Consider the following 12,710-nt stretch of genomic DNA (forward strand, 5'->3'; position numbering starts at 1 on the left):
GGTGCTGTTGCAAAGCCTCTCAGCACAGAGGCCAGGAAAATGCACAGCAGCTTCGTAGCAATATCTGGGACAGACTTCCCCCCTGAGGGTAGCGGCCTGTACATTATTTCCCTTCTGAGTCTTTCCTGCTTCACACCCCATAGAAATTGAAACATCAATCTCCTCAGCACCGCCGCAACACGGTGTGGGATTGGGAAGGTAGAAGCCAGAAAATTCAAGACAGGCAAGAGCTTGGCTTTGATGACCAGCACCTTCCCTGTCATGGTGAGGTCTCGGTTCTTCCATTGCATCAGTTTTTTGTTTAAGATTGGCAATTTGTTCTGCCAATTTACTGTTCCCATCTCTTCTCCAAAATACACCCCCAGGACCTTAATTCTCTTCTCTTGCAGCCTGAGATCATGTCCTTCTTTTGGCTCCCTCCAGTTCTGATAAAAAATCTCGCTCTTTGATTTGTTAATTTTTGCAGAGGAAGCCAAAGAGAACCGATCACAGCACTGCAGAGCTCTACTAATTGAGGCATTGTCAGAGAGGAGCAGGGTGACGTCATCCATGTATAGAGATGTCTTTACCTCTCCTCCCCCACTTCCAGGTACTGGTATCCCATTAATGGCCTGATCCTGGCGCAAGGCACAGGCTAAGGGCTCCATAGCCAAAACGAATAACAAGGGGGATAATGGCCAGCCCTGCCTCACAACAGACTTCAAAGGGGCGTGATCTATTGCCATTAACCATTACTCTGCTGTTGCTACCTGTGTACAGCAGGTTAATCCACTTTCTCATGATGGGGCCAAACTTCATGTGCTCAAGTACCGAAGTTAAGTACTGCCGGTTTAGGCGGTCAAAGGCCTTTTCTAGGTCTACACCTGAAATGCACAGAGGGAGGGAGCGATCCTCTGAGTACAGACAGACATCCCTCAACAAGGCCAGGTTGTCGCTCATCAGGCATCCTGCTATCCCACAAGTCTGTTCTTTCCCTACCAGTGAGGCCACTACATTTTGTAGGCGCAGGAAAAGGGCTTTGGACAGGATCTTAGTGTCCACGCCTAACAGGCTGAGGGGTCTCCAGTTCTTTATGTCATTCTTTGCTCCTTTCTTAAACAAGAGAGAGATAGTGCCTTCTCTTAAGGAGTCAGGCAGCAATTCTGTCTTATAGCTTTCCTCGAATAGGAGCAGCAGCGGATCCTGAAGCAGATCCCAAAAGGTGCAATAAAATTCTTTAGGGAGCCCGTCAGCACCCGGAGTTTTCCCCTTCTGTAAGCTCTCCATAGCCTGTCTCAGCTCTTCTACTGTCAAATCCCTCTCAAGTACTTCCTTATCTTCTTCACTCAAAACGTTTTCTAGCTTTGAGGTAAAAAAATGAATTTCTTCATCCTTTACCTCTGTAGAGCTGTACATTCTTGAGTAGAAGGCCTCGGTGCAGGAGAGGATTGCACTCGGCTCTGTTCTCTCTCGTCCCTCCTCATCAACTACACTTTCCATGACAGACTTGGAGCCTTCCACTTTCCTGAAAAAGAGGCGAGAACACTTCTCATTTTCTTCCAAGAACTGCACTCGACTACTTTCTTCGGCTATGCTCCGGATGTCCTTTTTTAAAAGGGTGATATCCTCGAGCACATCGAAGCCACTGTGCATCATCGTGTAGAGACGCTGCAGCTGCCTCTGTTTCCTGGCTAGCACTCCTCTCCGTCTGGCAGCAGCCTTCCTTCCCTCAGCCATGAAAAAGGCCTTTGTCCTCATCTTCACCTCCTCCCACCACTCTCCTACTGACCCGTACAGACACTGCAAGGACAGCCACTGTGATAGTTTCTCCTTGTAGCGGGAGACTACCCCCTCGTTCTCTAGCAGCTTTGTGTTGAGTTTCCAGATGCCTGGGCCAAAGCCCTGGAGTTCCACTCTACGACCTAAAGCCTGATGATCTGAGAAGAAGACAGGCTGAAGAGTGACCCCAACAACTTTCACTCTCTCTGAGACAAAGCAATAGTCAATTCTGGAGCTGCTATTCCTCCCTGACCATGTATATCCTGCTGTTGTGGGATATATACATCTATATGTGTCTGAGAGTTTAAAGTCTTGAACTAAGTTTTGCAGGGCCAGTGACCTGGAATCCAATTTTATCAGAGAGCTAGACTGCCTGTCTGTGTGCTCTAAGATACAATTAAAATCCCCTCCCACTATCACGTCTGTGCTACATAACAATAGGTGAGAGAGTGCCTTGAGTAGCTCCACCCTTCCTCCCACGTCAGTAGGGCAATACACATTGAATATCCGCAGGTTAATGGTCCCCCATTCCACATCCACACACAGCAACCTGCCATCTATGACCCTCTGAATACTTTTCAATTTGAATGCCCATCCTTTGAAAAGAATGGCCACGCCAGAGGCTCTGTTGTTATTGTCCCCTGACCAAACAGAAAGCCCTTTATCCCACCTATCTTCAAAGCTTTTATACCTCTCTTGATAGGCTAAAGCACACTCCTGCAACATCAACACATCTCCCTCTCTCTGCTGGAGGTAATCAAAGACAGACTGGCATTTAACTCTGTCATTGATACCTCTGGTGTTAAGAGATATTATGTTTAGAGCCATATTACATAAGAAAGTGGAACCAGTCTTTACAAAACACATTTCTCTTCTGTCTCACCTGGTCCCTTCTTCTTTTTCTTTTTCTTCTTACCAATTTCCTGCCAGCCATCCTCTGAATGAGCCTTCATCAGGGTGGCAGCAGTAAAAGCATTCACGGAGTCCATTTCAAGGAAGGGGGTAGAGGGAGGGGTGGAGGGGTTCCAGCTGTTCCCATCGCCATGCTCTCCTTCCTCCTCGCTCGGGGAGAAAACAGAGTCATTTTTCCTTTTCCTCAAGTCCAGCTCCTGGGAGCACTGAGGGGAAAGGGGTGCAGCCGATGCACCAGTCTCCTCTTCCCCCTCACCAACCATTTGCTGCAGATCCTCTGTGATGGACTGGATGGAGGAGAGGAGGGCATCTGTAGCACTTGCAGAGTCTGAGAAAAGCAGCTCCGCTGAATCCTGGGTATCGTCGCTGGACCCGCTCCACCGGGGGGCCCCACACTGGCCCTCGTTCTGAGGAGCAGGAGTGGGGGAGGGGTCCTCGCTGTTCTCGGGGGTTTTCAAACCCTCGTGCTTGTCTGGTGCAGTCTGTTGTGGGGGCGTAGTGGATTTCTCTTCCACCGGCCCCGGAACCACAGCAGGGCAGATCCTGGCTGGAGGCTGAGACTTTATCAAACAAGGGTTCTTTGTTTGACTTGTTGTTTGCTTTGGCTTTTCGGGCCGGTTTGGCTGAAACAAGCACTGCCTCATCCTTTCTCATTTTGAGTTTATTGGCGTAGGCATGAGGGCAGTTTATAAAAACGTGTCCTTCCAAGCCAAGTAAATTGCACTTTGGCAGCATTGAACAGTCAGAGGCTAAATGTCCCTGTTTGCCACAGGTCTTGCAGCATTTCACAGTGCAGGGCGATGCCAGGTGTCCCACAGCGCCAACACACCTTTGGTTGTCCCACATAAAAAACATAGCCATTGCAGGCGCCCAGCCAGATTGTAGAGGGCAGGTGCCTTAAGCCTCCATTTATATTGTCCGGTAGCAAGCGAACCTCGAATTTCCTTGCTCCTGCTTTTATACCGTCAACATATCTAACCTCAGTTCCATGGTGGACGGTGCAGTACTGGTTAAGCCAGGTGTGAATGTCCTCCGTCTTTTTTGAAGGTACAGGCATTGAGCATTGGTGGTTCAGTGTTAGAATTCTCGCCTGCCACGCGGGAGGCTTGGTTTTGATTCCCAGCCAATGCAGTGGCTTTTGCAACTCGCAACTGAAAACCCACTGAAGCTAAGCGGGTGTGAGCTAGGTCAGTACCCGGATGAGGGTGAGCTACAGGGAAAAACAAAGCTTCCAGCTGGAAGCGGTGTTAATGGTGCCGGCGGGGGGGCGCTCACCCTGAGGTCTGTGCGGGTCCCAATGCCCCAGTATAGTGACGGAGATGCTGTGTTGTAAGAGGGCGCTGTCTTTTGGATGAGATGTAAAACCGAGGTCACAGCGCTCTGTGTTCATTAAAAATGACCACCAAAACCTTTGACAAAAGCTCTTGGTAATTGATGGTCTTCAAAAATGCTTCTCCTTTAGGTACATTTTAAATCAGCTGAAAAATGCTGTGAAATGGGGGGCATTTCAGGCCAGTGTAGGATTTTGGTTACAAGAACCATGAAAGTGCACAAGAAAGCCCGTACACTGAATTACACGGCTTTCTATTCAAAAGAGGACAAAAGAAATTCCCTGAGTTCGATTTTTTGCAGCACTGAGAGGGGCACTGTTGCGAGGCCAGTTAGCTCAGTTGGTTAGAGCGTGGTGCTAATAACGCCAAGGTTGTTGGGTCCGGCCGTCTGATTGGCGTTCTTTTCTTTGGGGGGCGGGAAGTGTCCGGCCGCAGGGGATCTTGGGACCTTGCCTGCATAGCAGCTTCCCAGAGTGCGTCGTTTCCGGCACAGTGTGGCCGGGTGTTTTCCGAGTTATCGCACGGATTGGTCACGCTCGCAAGCCGTGAGCCGCAGGCGATGAGCCCGGAGCTGAACGGGCCCCACTGGCTAGTTTGTAAGGCCAGGTGCATTGCCAACCACGACCGGCAGCGCAGAGGCTTTGAAGGCGGCCTGGGCTCCTGCAGCTGTGCAACCACGCACTCTGGTTTCTCTTCATCTTGTACAAATCTTTTGCCTTTTACTAAAGATTTCCGTGGAGAGGAGCATGAATGAGTTCCATGCAATTTTTGTGCTTCCCTGCCTTCGGGTGGGGCGCAGCCTGGCTGGTCAAAGAGAGAAAACAAAAACGCCCGCAATCGGTCTTGTTATGGCGATTGTGGCAGTCTGCTCCGCGAGTCCTCGGTCTCCATCCGTCTGATTGGCGCTCTTTTCTTTGGGGGTTGGGAAGTGTCCGGCCGCAGGGGATCTTGGGACCTCGCTTTGCATAGCGGCTTCCCAGAGTGCGTCGTTTCCGGCACAGTGTGGCCGGGTGTTTTCCGAGTTATCGCACGGATTGGTCACGCTCGCAAGCCGTGAGCCGCAGGCGATGAGCCCGGAGCTGAACGGGCCCCACTGGCTCGTTTGTAAGGCCAGGTGTATTGCCAACCACGACCGGCAGGGCAGAGGCTTTGAAGGCGGCCTGGGCTCCTGCAGCTGTGCAGCCGCGCACTCTGGTTTCTCTTCATCTCGTACAAATCTTTCGCCTTTTACTAAAGATTTCCGTGGAGAGGAGCATGAATGCGTTCCATGCAATTTTTGTGCTTCCCTGCCTTCGGGTGGGGCGCAACCTGGCTGGTCAAAGAGAGAAAACAAAAACGCCCGCAATCAGTCTTGTTATGGCGATTGTGGCAGTCTGCTCCGCGAGTCCACGGTCTCCGGCCGTCTGATTGGCGCTCTTTTCTTTGGGGGGCGGGAAGTGTCCGGCCGCAGGGGATCTTGGGACCTCGCTTTGCATAGCGGCTTCCCAGAGTGCGTCGTTTCCGGCACAGTGTGGCCGGGTGTTTTCCGAGTTATCGCACGGATTGGGCACGCTCGCAAGCCGTGAGCCGCAGGCGATGAGCCCCGAGCTGAACAGGCCCCACTGGCTCGTTTGTAAGATCTGCGGCAGATCGTGTAAAGACGTTCAACTTTGTAACTACTGCACCCACAGGAAGCAGAATAAATTCCTCTTTCAAACTGTCAAAGGTTTGCTTTGCGAACGCTGCAGGACATCGCACAATCTGTTTTGAACGGGGACAAACGATTTCTTATGAGGCGCAGTAAGTACAGACGTTTAAAAAGCTCCACTCATGCCGACGATGCAGCATGAAGAAGCGCAACCTAACGTTTGACAGACAAAAGCCTGGCGCCGCTACGAGCAATATGAAATCAAACTGACAGCACACAGCGTTTCGCGCTGACTCAAAAGTGATCTCGACAGACGCTGTTCTCTGCATAACGCTGAAAGAGCTAAAGAGTGTTTCTGTTGAGACGTAACAAGCTTGTTTCTTTCTACCATGATGTTACCATGACAAAATCTGTCTTTAAACACCTTGCTCAGTCTCTGACGAGACTGTCAAGAATTGCTTTCGCTAATTGTATTGCAAACCGGCGGAAGCGGGGTATTGGGAAAAGTAGCAATAATCGCGCATCGGCTAAACCTCAAAGGCTACGATACTGCCACTGCGCAAAGCTGACGGTTGCCAGGCAACCGCGTGGATCCTATGGAAATCGTTATCAATCGTCTCATGGCATGTCGTTGCTGTAACGCTTCATATTTGCGGCCGGACACTTCCCGCCCCCCAAAGAAAAGAGCGCCAATCAGACAGGCGGAGACCGAGGACTGGCAAAGCAGACAGCCACAGTCGCCGTAATAAGAGCGATTGTGAGCGGTTTTGTTTTCTCTCTTTGACCAGCCCAGCTGCGCCCCACCCGAAGGCAGGAAAGCACAAAAATTGTATGGAACTCATTCATGCTCCTCTCCATAGAAATCTTTAGTAAAAGGCAAAAGATTTGTACGAGATGAAGAGAAACCAGAGTGCGTGGCTGGACAGCTGCAGGAGCCCAGGCTGCCTTCAAGGCCTCTGCCCTGCCGGTCGTGGTTGGCAATGCACCTGGCCTTACAAACGAGCCAGTGGGGCCCGTTCAGCTCCGGGCTCATCGCCTGCGGCTCTCGGCTTACCTGGCAGGGGAGATACCTTGATCAGCCTGTAGTTGGAGTAGTTGGATTGTTTTCTTGTTTTGTGGAAGCAGTGTTTGTTTTGCAGTTTGAGATGGCAACCTTTGGATCCCGCAAGAATGCTGTACATTTTGAGCTTTTGGATGACCTCTTCATGGATCGTATGCAGTTCAGCAGAAAAGTGTTACAGAAGGAACTTGGCTTTGAACCTCGGCACTTGGATTTCATCTTCGCTCTCCCAGGTCAGAAAGCATTTGAGGTTGTATTTGCTACCTATCCTCCGTTTGAACAATGCGTGGATGTCTTTGAGGCAAAAAGAGGGAAAGTTCCTGCACTTGAGAAGATCAACTTGCAGCCTCTGACACAGAGAGAGAGGAAAACGGTGCATGTTGTTATGTTCTCGGAACAGGCAAAGACGGAGGACATTCACATCTGGCTTAACCAGTACTGCACCGTCCACCATGGAACTGAGGTTAGAGATGTTGACGGTATAAAAACAGGAGCAAGGAAATTCGAGGTTCGCTTACTACCGGACAATGTAAATGGAGGCTTAAGGCACCTGCCCTCTACAATCCGGCTGGGCGCCTGCAATGGCTATGTTTTTTATGTGGGACAACCAAAGGTGTGTCGGCGCTGTGGTGCTGTGGGACACCTGGCATCGTCCTGCACTGTGAAATGCTGCAAGACCTGTGGCAAACAGGGACATTTAGCCTCTGACTGTTCAATGCTGCCAAAGTGCAATTTATGTGGCTCGGAAGGACACGTTTTTAAGAACTGCCCTCACGCCTACGCCAATAAACTCAAAATGAGAAAGGATGAGGCAGTGCTTGTTTCAGCCAAACCGGCCCGAAAAGCCAAAGCAAACAACAAGTCAAACAAAGAACCCTTGTTGGACAAAGAGTCTCAGCCTCCAGCCAGGATCAGTCCTGCTGTGGCTCCGGGGCCGGTGGAAGAGAAATCCACTACGCTCCCACAACCGCAGACTGCACCAGACAAGCACGAGGGTTTGAAAACCCCCGAGAACAGCGAGGACCCCTCCCCCACTCCTGCTCCTCAGAACGAGGGCCAGTGTGGGGCCCCCCGGTGGAGCGGGTCCAGCGACGATACCCAGGATTCAGCGGAGCTGCTTTTCTCAGACTCTGCAAGTGCTACAGATGCCCTCCTCTCCTCCATCCAGTCCGTCACGGAGGATCTGCAACAGCTGGTGGGTGAGGGGGAAGAGGAGACTGGTGCATCGGCTGCACCCCTTTCCCCTCAGTGCTCCCAGGAGCTGGACTTGAGGAAAAGGAAAAATGACTCTGTTTTCTCCCCGAGCGAGGAGGAAGGAGAGCATGGCGATGGGGACAGCTGGAACCCTTCCACCCCTCTTTCTACCCCCTTCCTTGAAATGGACTCCGTGAACGCTTTTACTGCTGCCACCCTGATGAAGGCTCATTCAGAGGATGGCTGGCAGGAAATTGGTAAGAAGAAAAAGAAAGAGAAGGTAACAGGTGAGACCGAAGAGAAATGTGTTTTGTAAAGACTGGTTCCACTTTCTTATGTAAAATGGCTCTAAACATAATTTCTCTTAACACCAGAGGTATCAATGACAGAGTTAAATGCCAGTCTGTCTTTGATTACCTCCAGCAGAGAGAGGGAGATGTGTTGATGTTGCAGGAGTGTGCTTTAGCCTATCAAGAGAGGTATAAAAGCTTTAAAGATAGGTGGGATAAAGGGCCTTCTGTTTGGTCAGGGGACAATAACAACAGCTCCTCTGGCGTGGCCATTCTTTTCAAAGGATGGGCTTTCAAATTGAAAAGTATTCAGAGGGTCATAGATGGCAGGTTGCTGTGTGTGGATGTGGAATGGGGGACCGTTAACCTGCGGCTAATCAATGTGTATTGTCCTACTGACGTGGGAGGAAGGGTGGAGCTACTCAAGGCACTCTCCCCCCTATTGTTAAGTAGCACAGACGTGATAGTGGGAGGGGATTTTAATTGTATCTTAGAGCACACAGACAGGCAGTCTAGCTCTCCGATAAAATTGGATTCCAGCTCACTGGCCCTGCAAAACTTAGTTCAAGACTTTAAACTCTCAGACACATATAGATGTATATATCCCACAACAGCAGGATATACATGGTCAGGGAGGAATAGCAGCTCCAGAATTGACTATTGCTTTGTCTCAGAGAGAGTGAAAGTTGTTGGGGTCACTCTTCAGCCTGTCTTCTTCTCAGATCATCAGGCTTTAGGGTGTAGAGTGGAACTCCAGGGCGGGACTGTCTTTGGCCCAGGCCTCTGGAAACTCAACACAAAGCTGCTAGAGAACGAGGGGGTAGTATCCCGCTACAAGGAGAAACTATCACAGTGGCTGTCCTTGCAGTGTCTGTACGGGTCAGTAGGAGAGTGGTGGGAGGAGGTGAAGATGAGGACAAAGGCCTTTTTCATGGCTGAGGGAAGGAAGGCTGCTGCCAGACGGAGAGGAGTGCTAGCCAGGAAACAGAGGCAGCTGCAGCGTCTCTACACGATGCTGCACAGTGGCTTCGATGTGCTCGAGGATATCACCCTTTTAAAAAAGGACATCCGGAGCATAGCCGAAGAAAGTAGTCGAGGAGTGCTGTTAAGAGGCAGAGTGCAGTTCTTGGAAGAAAATGAGAAGTGTACTCGCTTCTTTTTCAGGAAAGTGGTAGGCTCCAAGTCTGTCATGGAAAGTGTAGTTGATGAGGAGGGACGAGAGAGAACAGAGCCGAGTGCTATCCTCTCCTGCACCGAGGCCTTCTACTCAAGACTGTACAGCTCTACAGAGCTAAAGGATGAAGAAATTCATTTTTTTACCTCAAAGCTAGAAAACGTTTTGAGTGAAGAAGATAGGGAAGTACTTGAGAGGGATTTGACAGTAGAAGAGCTGAGACAGGCGATGGAGAGCTTACAGAAGGGGAAAACTCCAGGTGCTGACGGGCTCCCTAAAGAATTTTATTGCACCTTTTGGGATCTGCTTCAGGATCCGCTACTGCTCCTATTCGAGGAAAGCTATAAGACAGAATTGCTGCCTGACTCCTTAAGGGAAGGCACTATCTCTCTCTTGTTTAAGAAAGGAGCAAAAAATGACATAAAGAACTGGAGACCCTCAGCCTGTTAGGCTTGGACACGAAGATCCTGTCCAAAGCCCTTTTCCTGCACCTACAAAATGTAGTGGCCTCACTGGTAGGGAAAGAACAGACTTGTGGGATAGCAGGACGCCTGATGAGCGACAACCTGGCCTTGTTGAGGGATGTCTGTCTGTACTCTGAGGATCGCTCCCTCCCTCTTTGCATTTTAGGTGTAGACCTAGAAAAGGCCTTTGACCGCCTAAACCGGCAGTACTTAACATCGGGACTTGAGCACATGAAGTTTGGCCCCATCATGAGAAAGTGGATTAACCTGCTGTACACAGGTAGCAACAGCAGAGTCATGGTTAATGGCAATAGATCACGCCCCTTTGAAGTCTGTTCAGGGGTGAGGCAGGGCTGCCCATTATCCCCCTTGTTATGCGTTTTGGCTATGGAGCCCTTAGCCTGTGCCTTGCGCCAGGATCAGGCCATTAATGGGATACCAGTGCCTGGAAGTGGGGGAGGAGAGGTAAAGACATCTCTATACATGGATGACGTCACCCTGCTCCTCTCTGACAATGCCTCAATTAGCAGAGCTCTGCAGTGCTGTGATCGTTTCTCTTTGGCTTCCTCCGCAAAAATTAACACATCTAAGAGTGAGATTTTTTATCAGAACTGGAGGGAGCCAAAAGAAGGACATGATCTCAGGCTGCAAGAGAAGATAATTAATTTACAGGTGCCATTCCCCGGCATTGTGGCCATTGTCGGTGCTCACACGCGATAAGATAAGGCGGAGGAGAGCGGGGCATGCCCAGCGCCAGACATTCAAGGAGGGGGCAGTGTGAGGTGAGGTGAGGTGAGGTGAGGTGCGACACGCCGGAGCCCCGACGCAGCTAATGCAGAGCAACTGTTGGACTGGCATCGAAAGGACGTGTGCGCACGGAGCGAGCCTTCCCTGCGGCGGAGCGCGGGAACTTTCTCCCACCTCCCGCTGCAGGAGTTGTGTGCGCTGCAGCGGTGCCGAGAGAAAAGCACAGAAGGCAGCAGGCTCTGGAGAGCAGGTAAGAGACGGAGCCTTGTGGGCAGGCGAGCAGGCCCGTTTTTTGGAAATTGCTGAAAAGGTTTGTTCGGTGTGTGGCAGGCGCACGTCGCGAGCTTGCGTGGCGATCTGCCGGTCTGGAGTTATGCAAATGAGGCCGAATTGCATCCCGGGACATGCTGCGAATGCGCAATGGCGACTGCAGATGTGTAGGAAACGGCGCGCTCGTTTTCTCGTTTTGCCCACACTTTTGAGTGTTAGTGTGGCGTGTGAGTGTGCGAAAGAGTGGGCCCAGCAGGAGGCGGTGGCGTGCGGGGCGAGGAGGTGGCCTAGGCTGCGCAATTTGTGCTGTGGGTGCGGGCCTCTTGCAACTTGGTTTATTTGGTTTATTTATGGTTCGCATAAATAAAACCGGAAAAGAGGAATTTATTCTGCTTCCTGTGCGTGCAGTAGTTACAAAGTTGAACGTCTTTACACGATCTGCTGCAGTTTTCAGTGGGCGGGCTTTGTCAGATGGCTTTTAAAAACGCACTGTGTTTCGGCTCGGGAAACATCATGAGAAGTGTCCTGCATGTTTTCAGTGTATAGCTGTCTTTTAACGCATACAGAATTCATTCAAAATCATTGATTTCTCCAATTAACAAGGGTCCCTTAAAGGATGAGTCAAAGTAACGTCTAATCGGATTAGTTTCCTTTGAGCTGGTTCAGAGTTTGCTCAAGAGTTTACCTTTCACAGATGCGCAAAGAAGAATGTTGGGGGTGCATGCTTCAAGGCGCCTTACAGCTGTAGGGAGTGATTCGAGACGATTCGTGGCGTGTGCTCGTTCCCATATACCGTACGCCCCGGGGTGCAGTGCTAGGATGACGTACAATACTGCTTGGGCACGTAACGGCGTTATATGCAAGTGCGGGACGTGAGGGTTTTCGTTTGTTCGTTTTGTTTTGCTCTGCTTTGCTTTGTTCCGTGGTCAAGAGGCGTAAGGTAAGTTGTAATCCAGGGAGAACACTGGTGGCAAACAGTCCAAGGTGAGAGGTGAGGTCCAAAGTCGAAAAGGCAGAAGGGGAGTCCAATATCCAGAATAAAAGAAGTAATGGAAAAAACGCCAGGTAGAGCTCTCAAGGAGTAGACTCAATACCAGCGGGAAGCAGGTAAAGATGGTAAAAATAGCACTGCGTACCGCACGGTGGAGTGTGTGCAGGTGGGTTAACTCGTGCGGCGGCGTTTGTTAATAATCACCCGCTGCTGGTGCTGATTAGATTGCTTAAGAGTTGGTCTTAACTGCCTGGCGGTCATGACAAGCTCCTCTTTAAGCTGTGGTTTAGTTTTGCATTCATGTGTTTCTAGAGCAGTTATTTATGGGGGTGGGTGGGTCTTTCACAGAGGCTCAGGACAAATCCCCTGCATGAAAGTCTACTGTGTGCGTTCAAACAGTCACAGGTCAAGAGCCAGGCAGGAGGACAATGGACAGAAGAAGCAACAAACTAAAAATAAAAGAACGAATATGAAAAAGCCACCATCTTTTTCTTTTTGACATTTTCCGACTTTCATGCAAGCCAGGACAAAGTTGCTCGTAGCTACTTGTGGATTCAAATACTCTATCGAGTGCTTTGATGAGTTTTTGCAATTTGATTGTCGTCCTGTCAGCCTGTTTCTGTTTTTTTTTTCAATCTAGGGATGGAAAGTATGAGGGAAATGATGGAGCAATCAATAACCGCTCCGGAAAAATGGCAGAAAGAAATGGTCCGTCACTAAGGACATTTGTGAAGCAGAGGAGTGACATCACCACAAAGGCGACACATTCTGCTGATGGTTTTGGTGAATAATGATTGAGGCGCGTTAAGAGAAAGGTAGCTGTGTCAGCCTGCGTAGGCTGCAAAGGATCAAGCAAAGGTTTGCTCCATGCTGAAAAGAGAAGAAAAGAAGC

The 12,710-nt window shown here is 50.2% G+C and overlaps 4 non-coding genes across 4 annotated transcripts; 2 read left to right on the forward strand and 2 right to left on the reverse strand.

The window, feature by feature from the left end:
• Positions 1-4,679: 4,679 nt before the first annotated feature.
• On the forward strand, positions 4,680-4,796 carry LOC148642339 (U5 spliceosomal RNA). Its single transcript, XR_015929261.1, has one exon. It is a non-coding gene; the product is annotated as a U5 spliceosomal RNA (small nuclear RNA).
• A 391-nt stretch (positions 4,797-5,187) lies between these two features.
• On the forward strand, positions 5,188-5,304 carry LOC148642340 (U5 spliceosomal RNA). The gene has a single exon (XR_015929279.1). It is a non-coding gene; the product is annotated as a U5 spliceosomal RNA (small nuclear RNA).
• A 757-nt stretch (positions 5,305-6,061) lies between these two features.
• LOC148642341 (U4 spliceosomal RNA) lies at positions 6,062-6,195 on the reverse strand. The gene has a single exon (XR_015929503.1). It is a non-coding gene; the product is annotated as a U4 spliceosomal RNA (small nuclear RNA).
• Positions 6,196-6,428: 233 nt separating this feature from the next.
• LOC148642342 (U5 spliceosomal RNA) lies at positions 6,429-6,542 on the reverse strand. The gene has a single exon (XR_015929324.1). It is a non-coding gene; the product is annotated as a U5 spliceosomal RNA (small nuclear RNA).
• Between the last annotated feature and the right edge of the window lie 6,168 nt (positions 6,543-12,710).

This window comes from Lepisosteus platostomus, chromosome 22, assembly GCF_059453375.1.
Source record: "Lepisosteus platostomus isolate fLepPlt1 chromosome 22, fLepPlt1.hap1, whole genome shotgun sequence".
In the NCBI taxonomy this organism is placed as follows: Eukaryota; Metazoa; Chordata; class Actinopteri; order Semionotiformes; family Lepisosteidae; genus Lepisosteus; species Lepisosteus platostomus.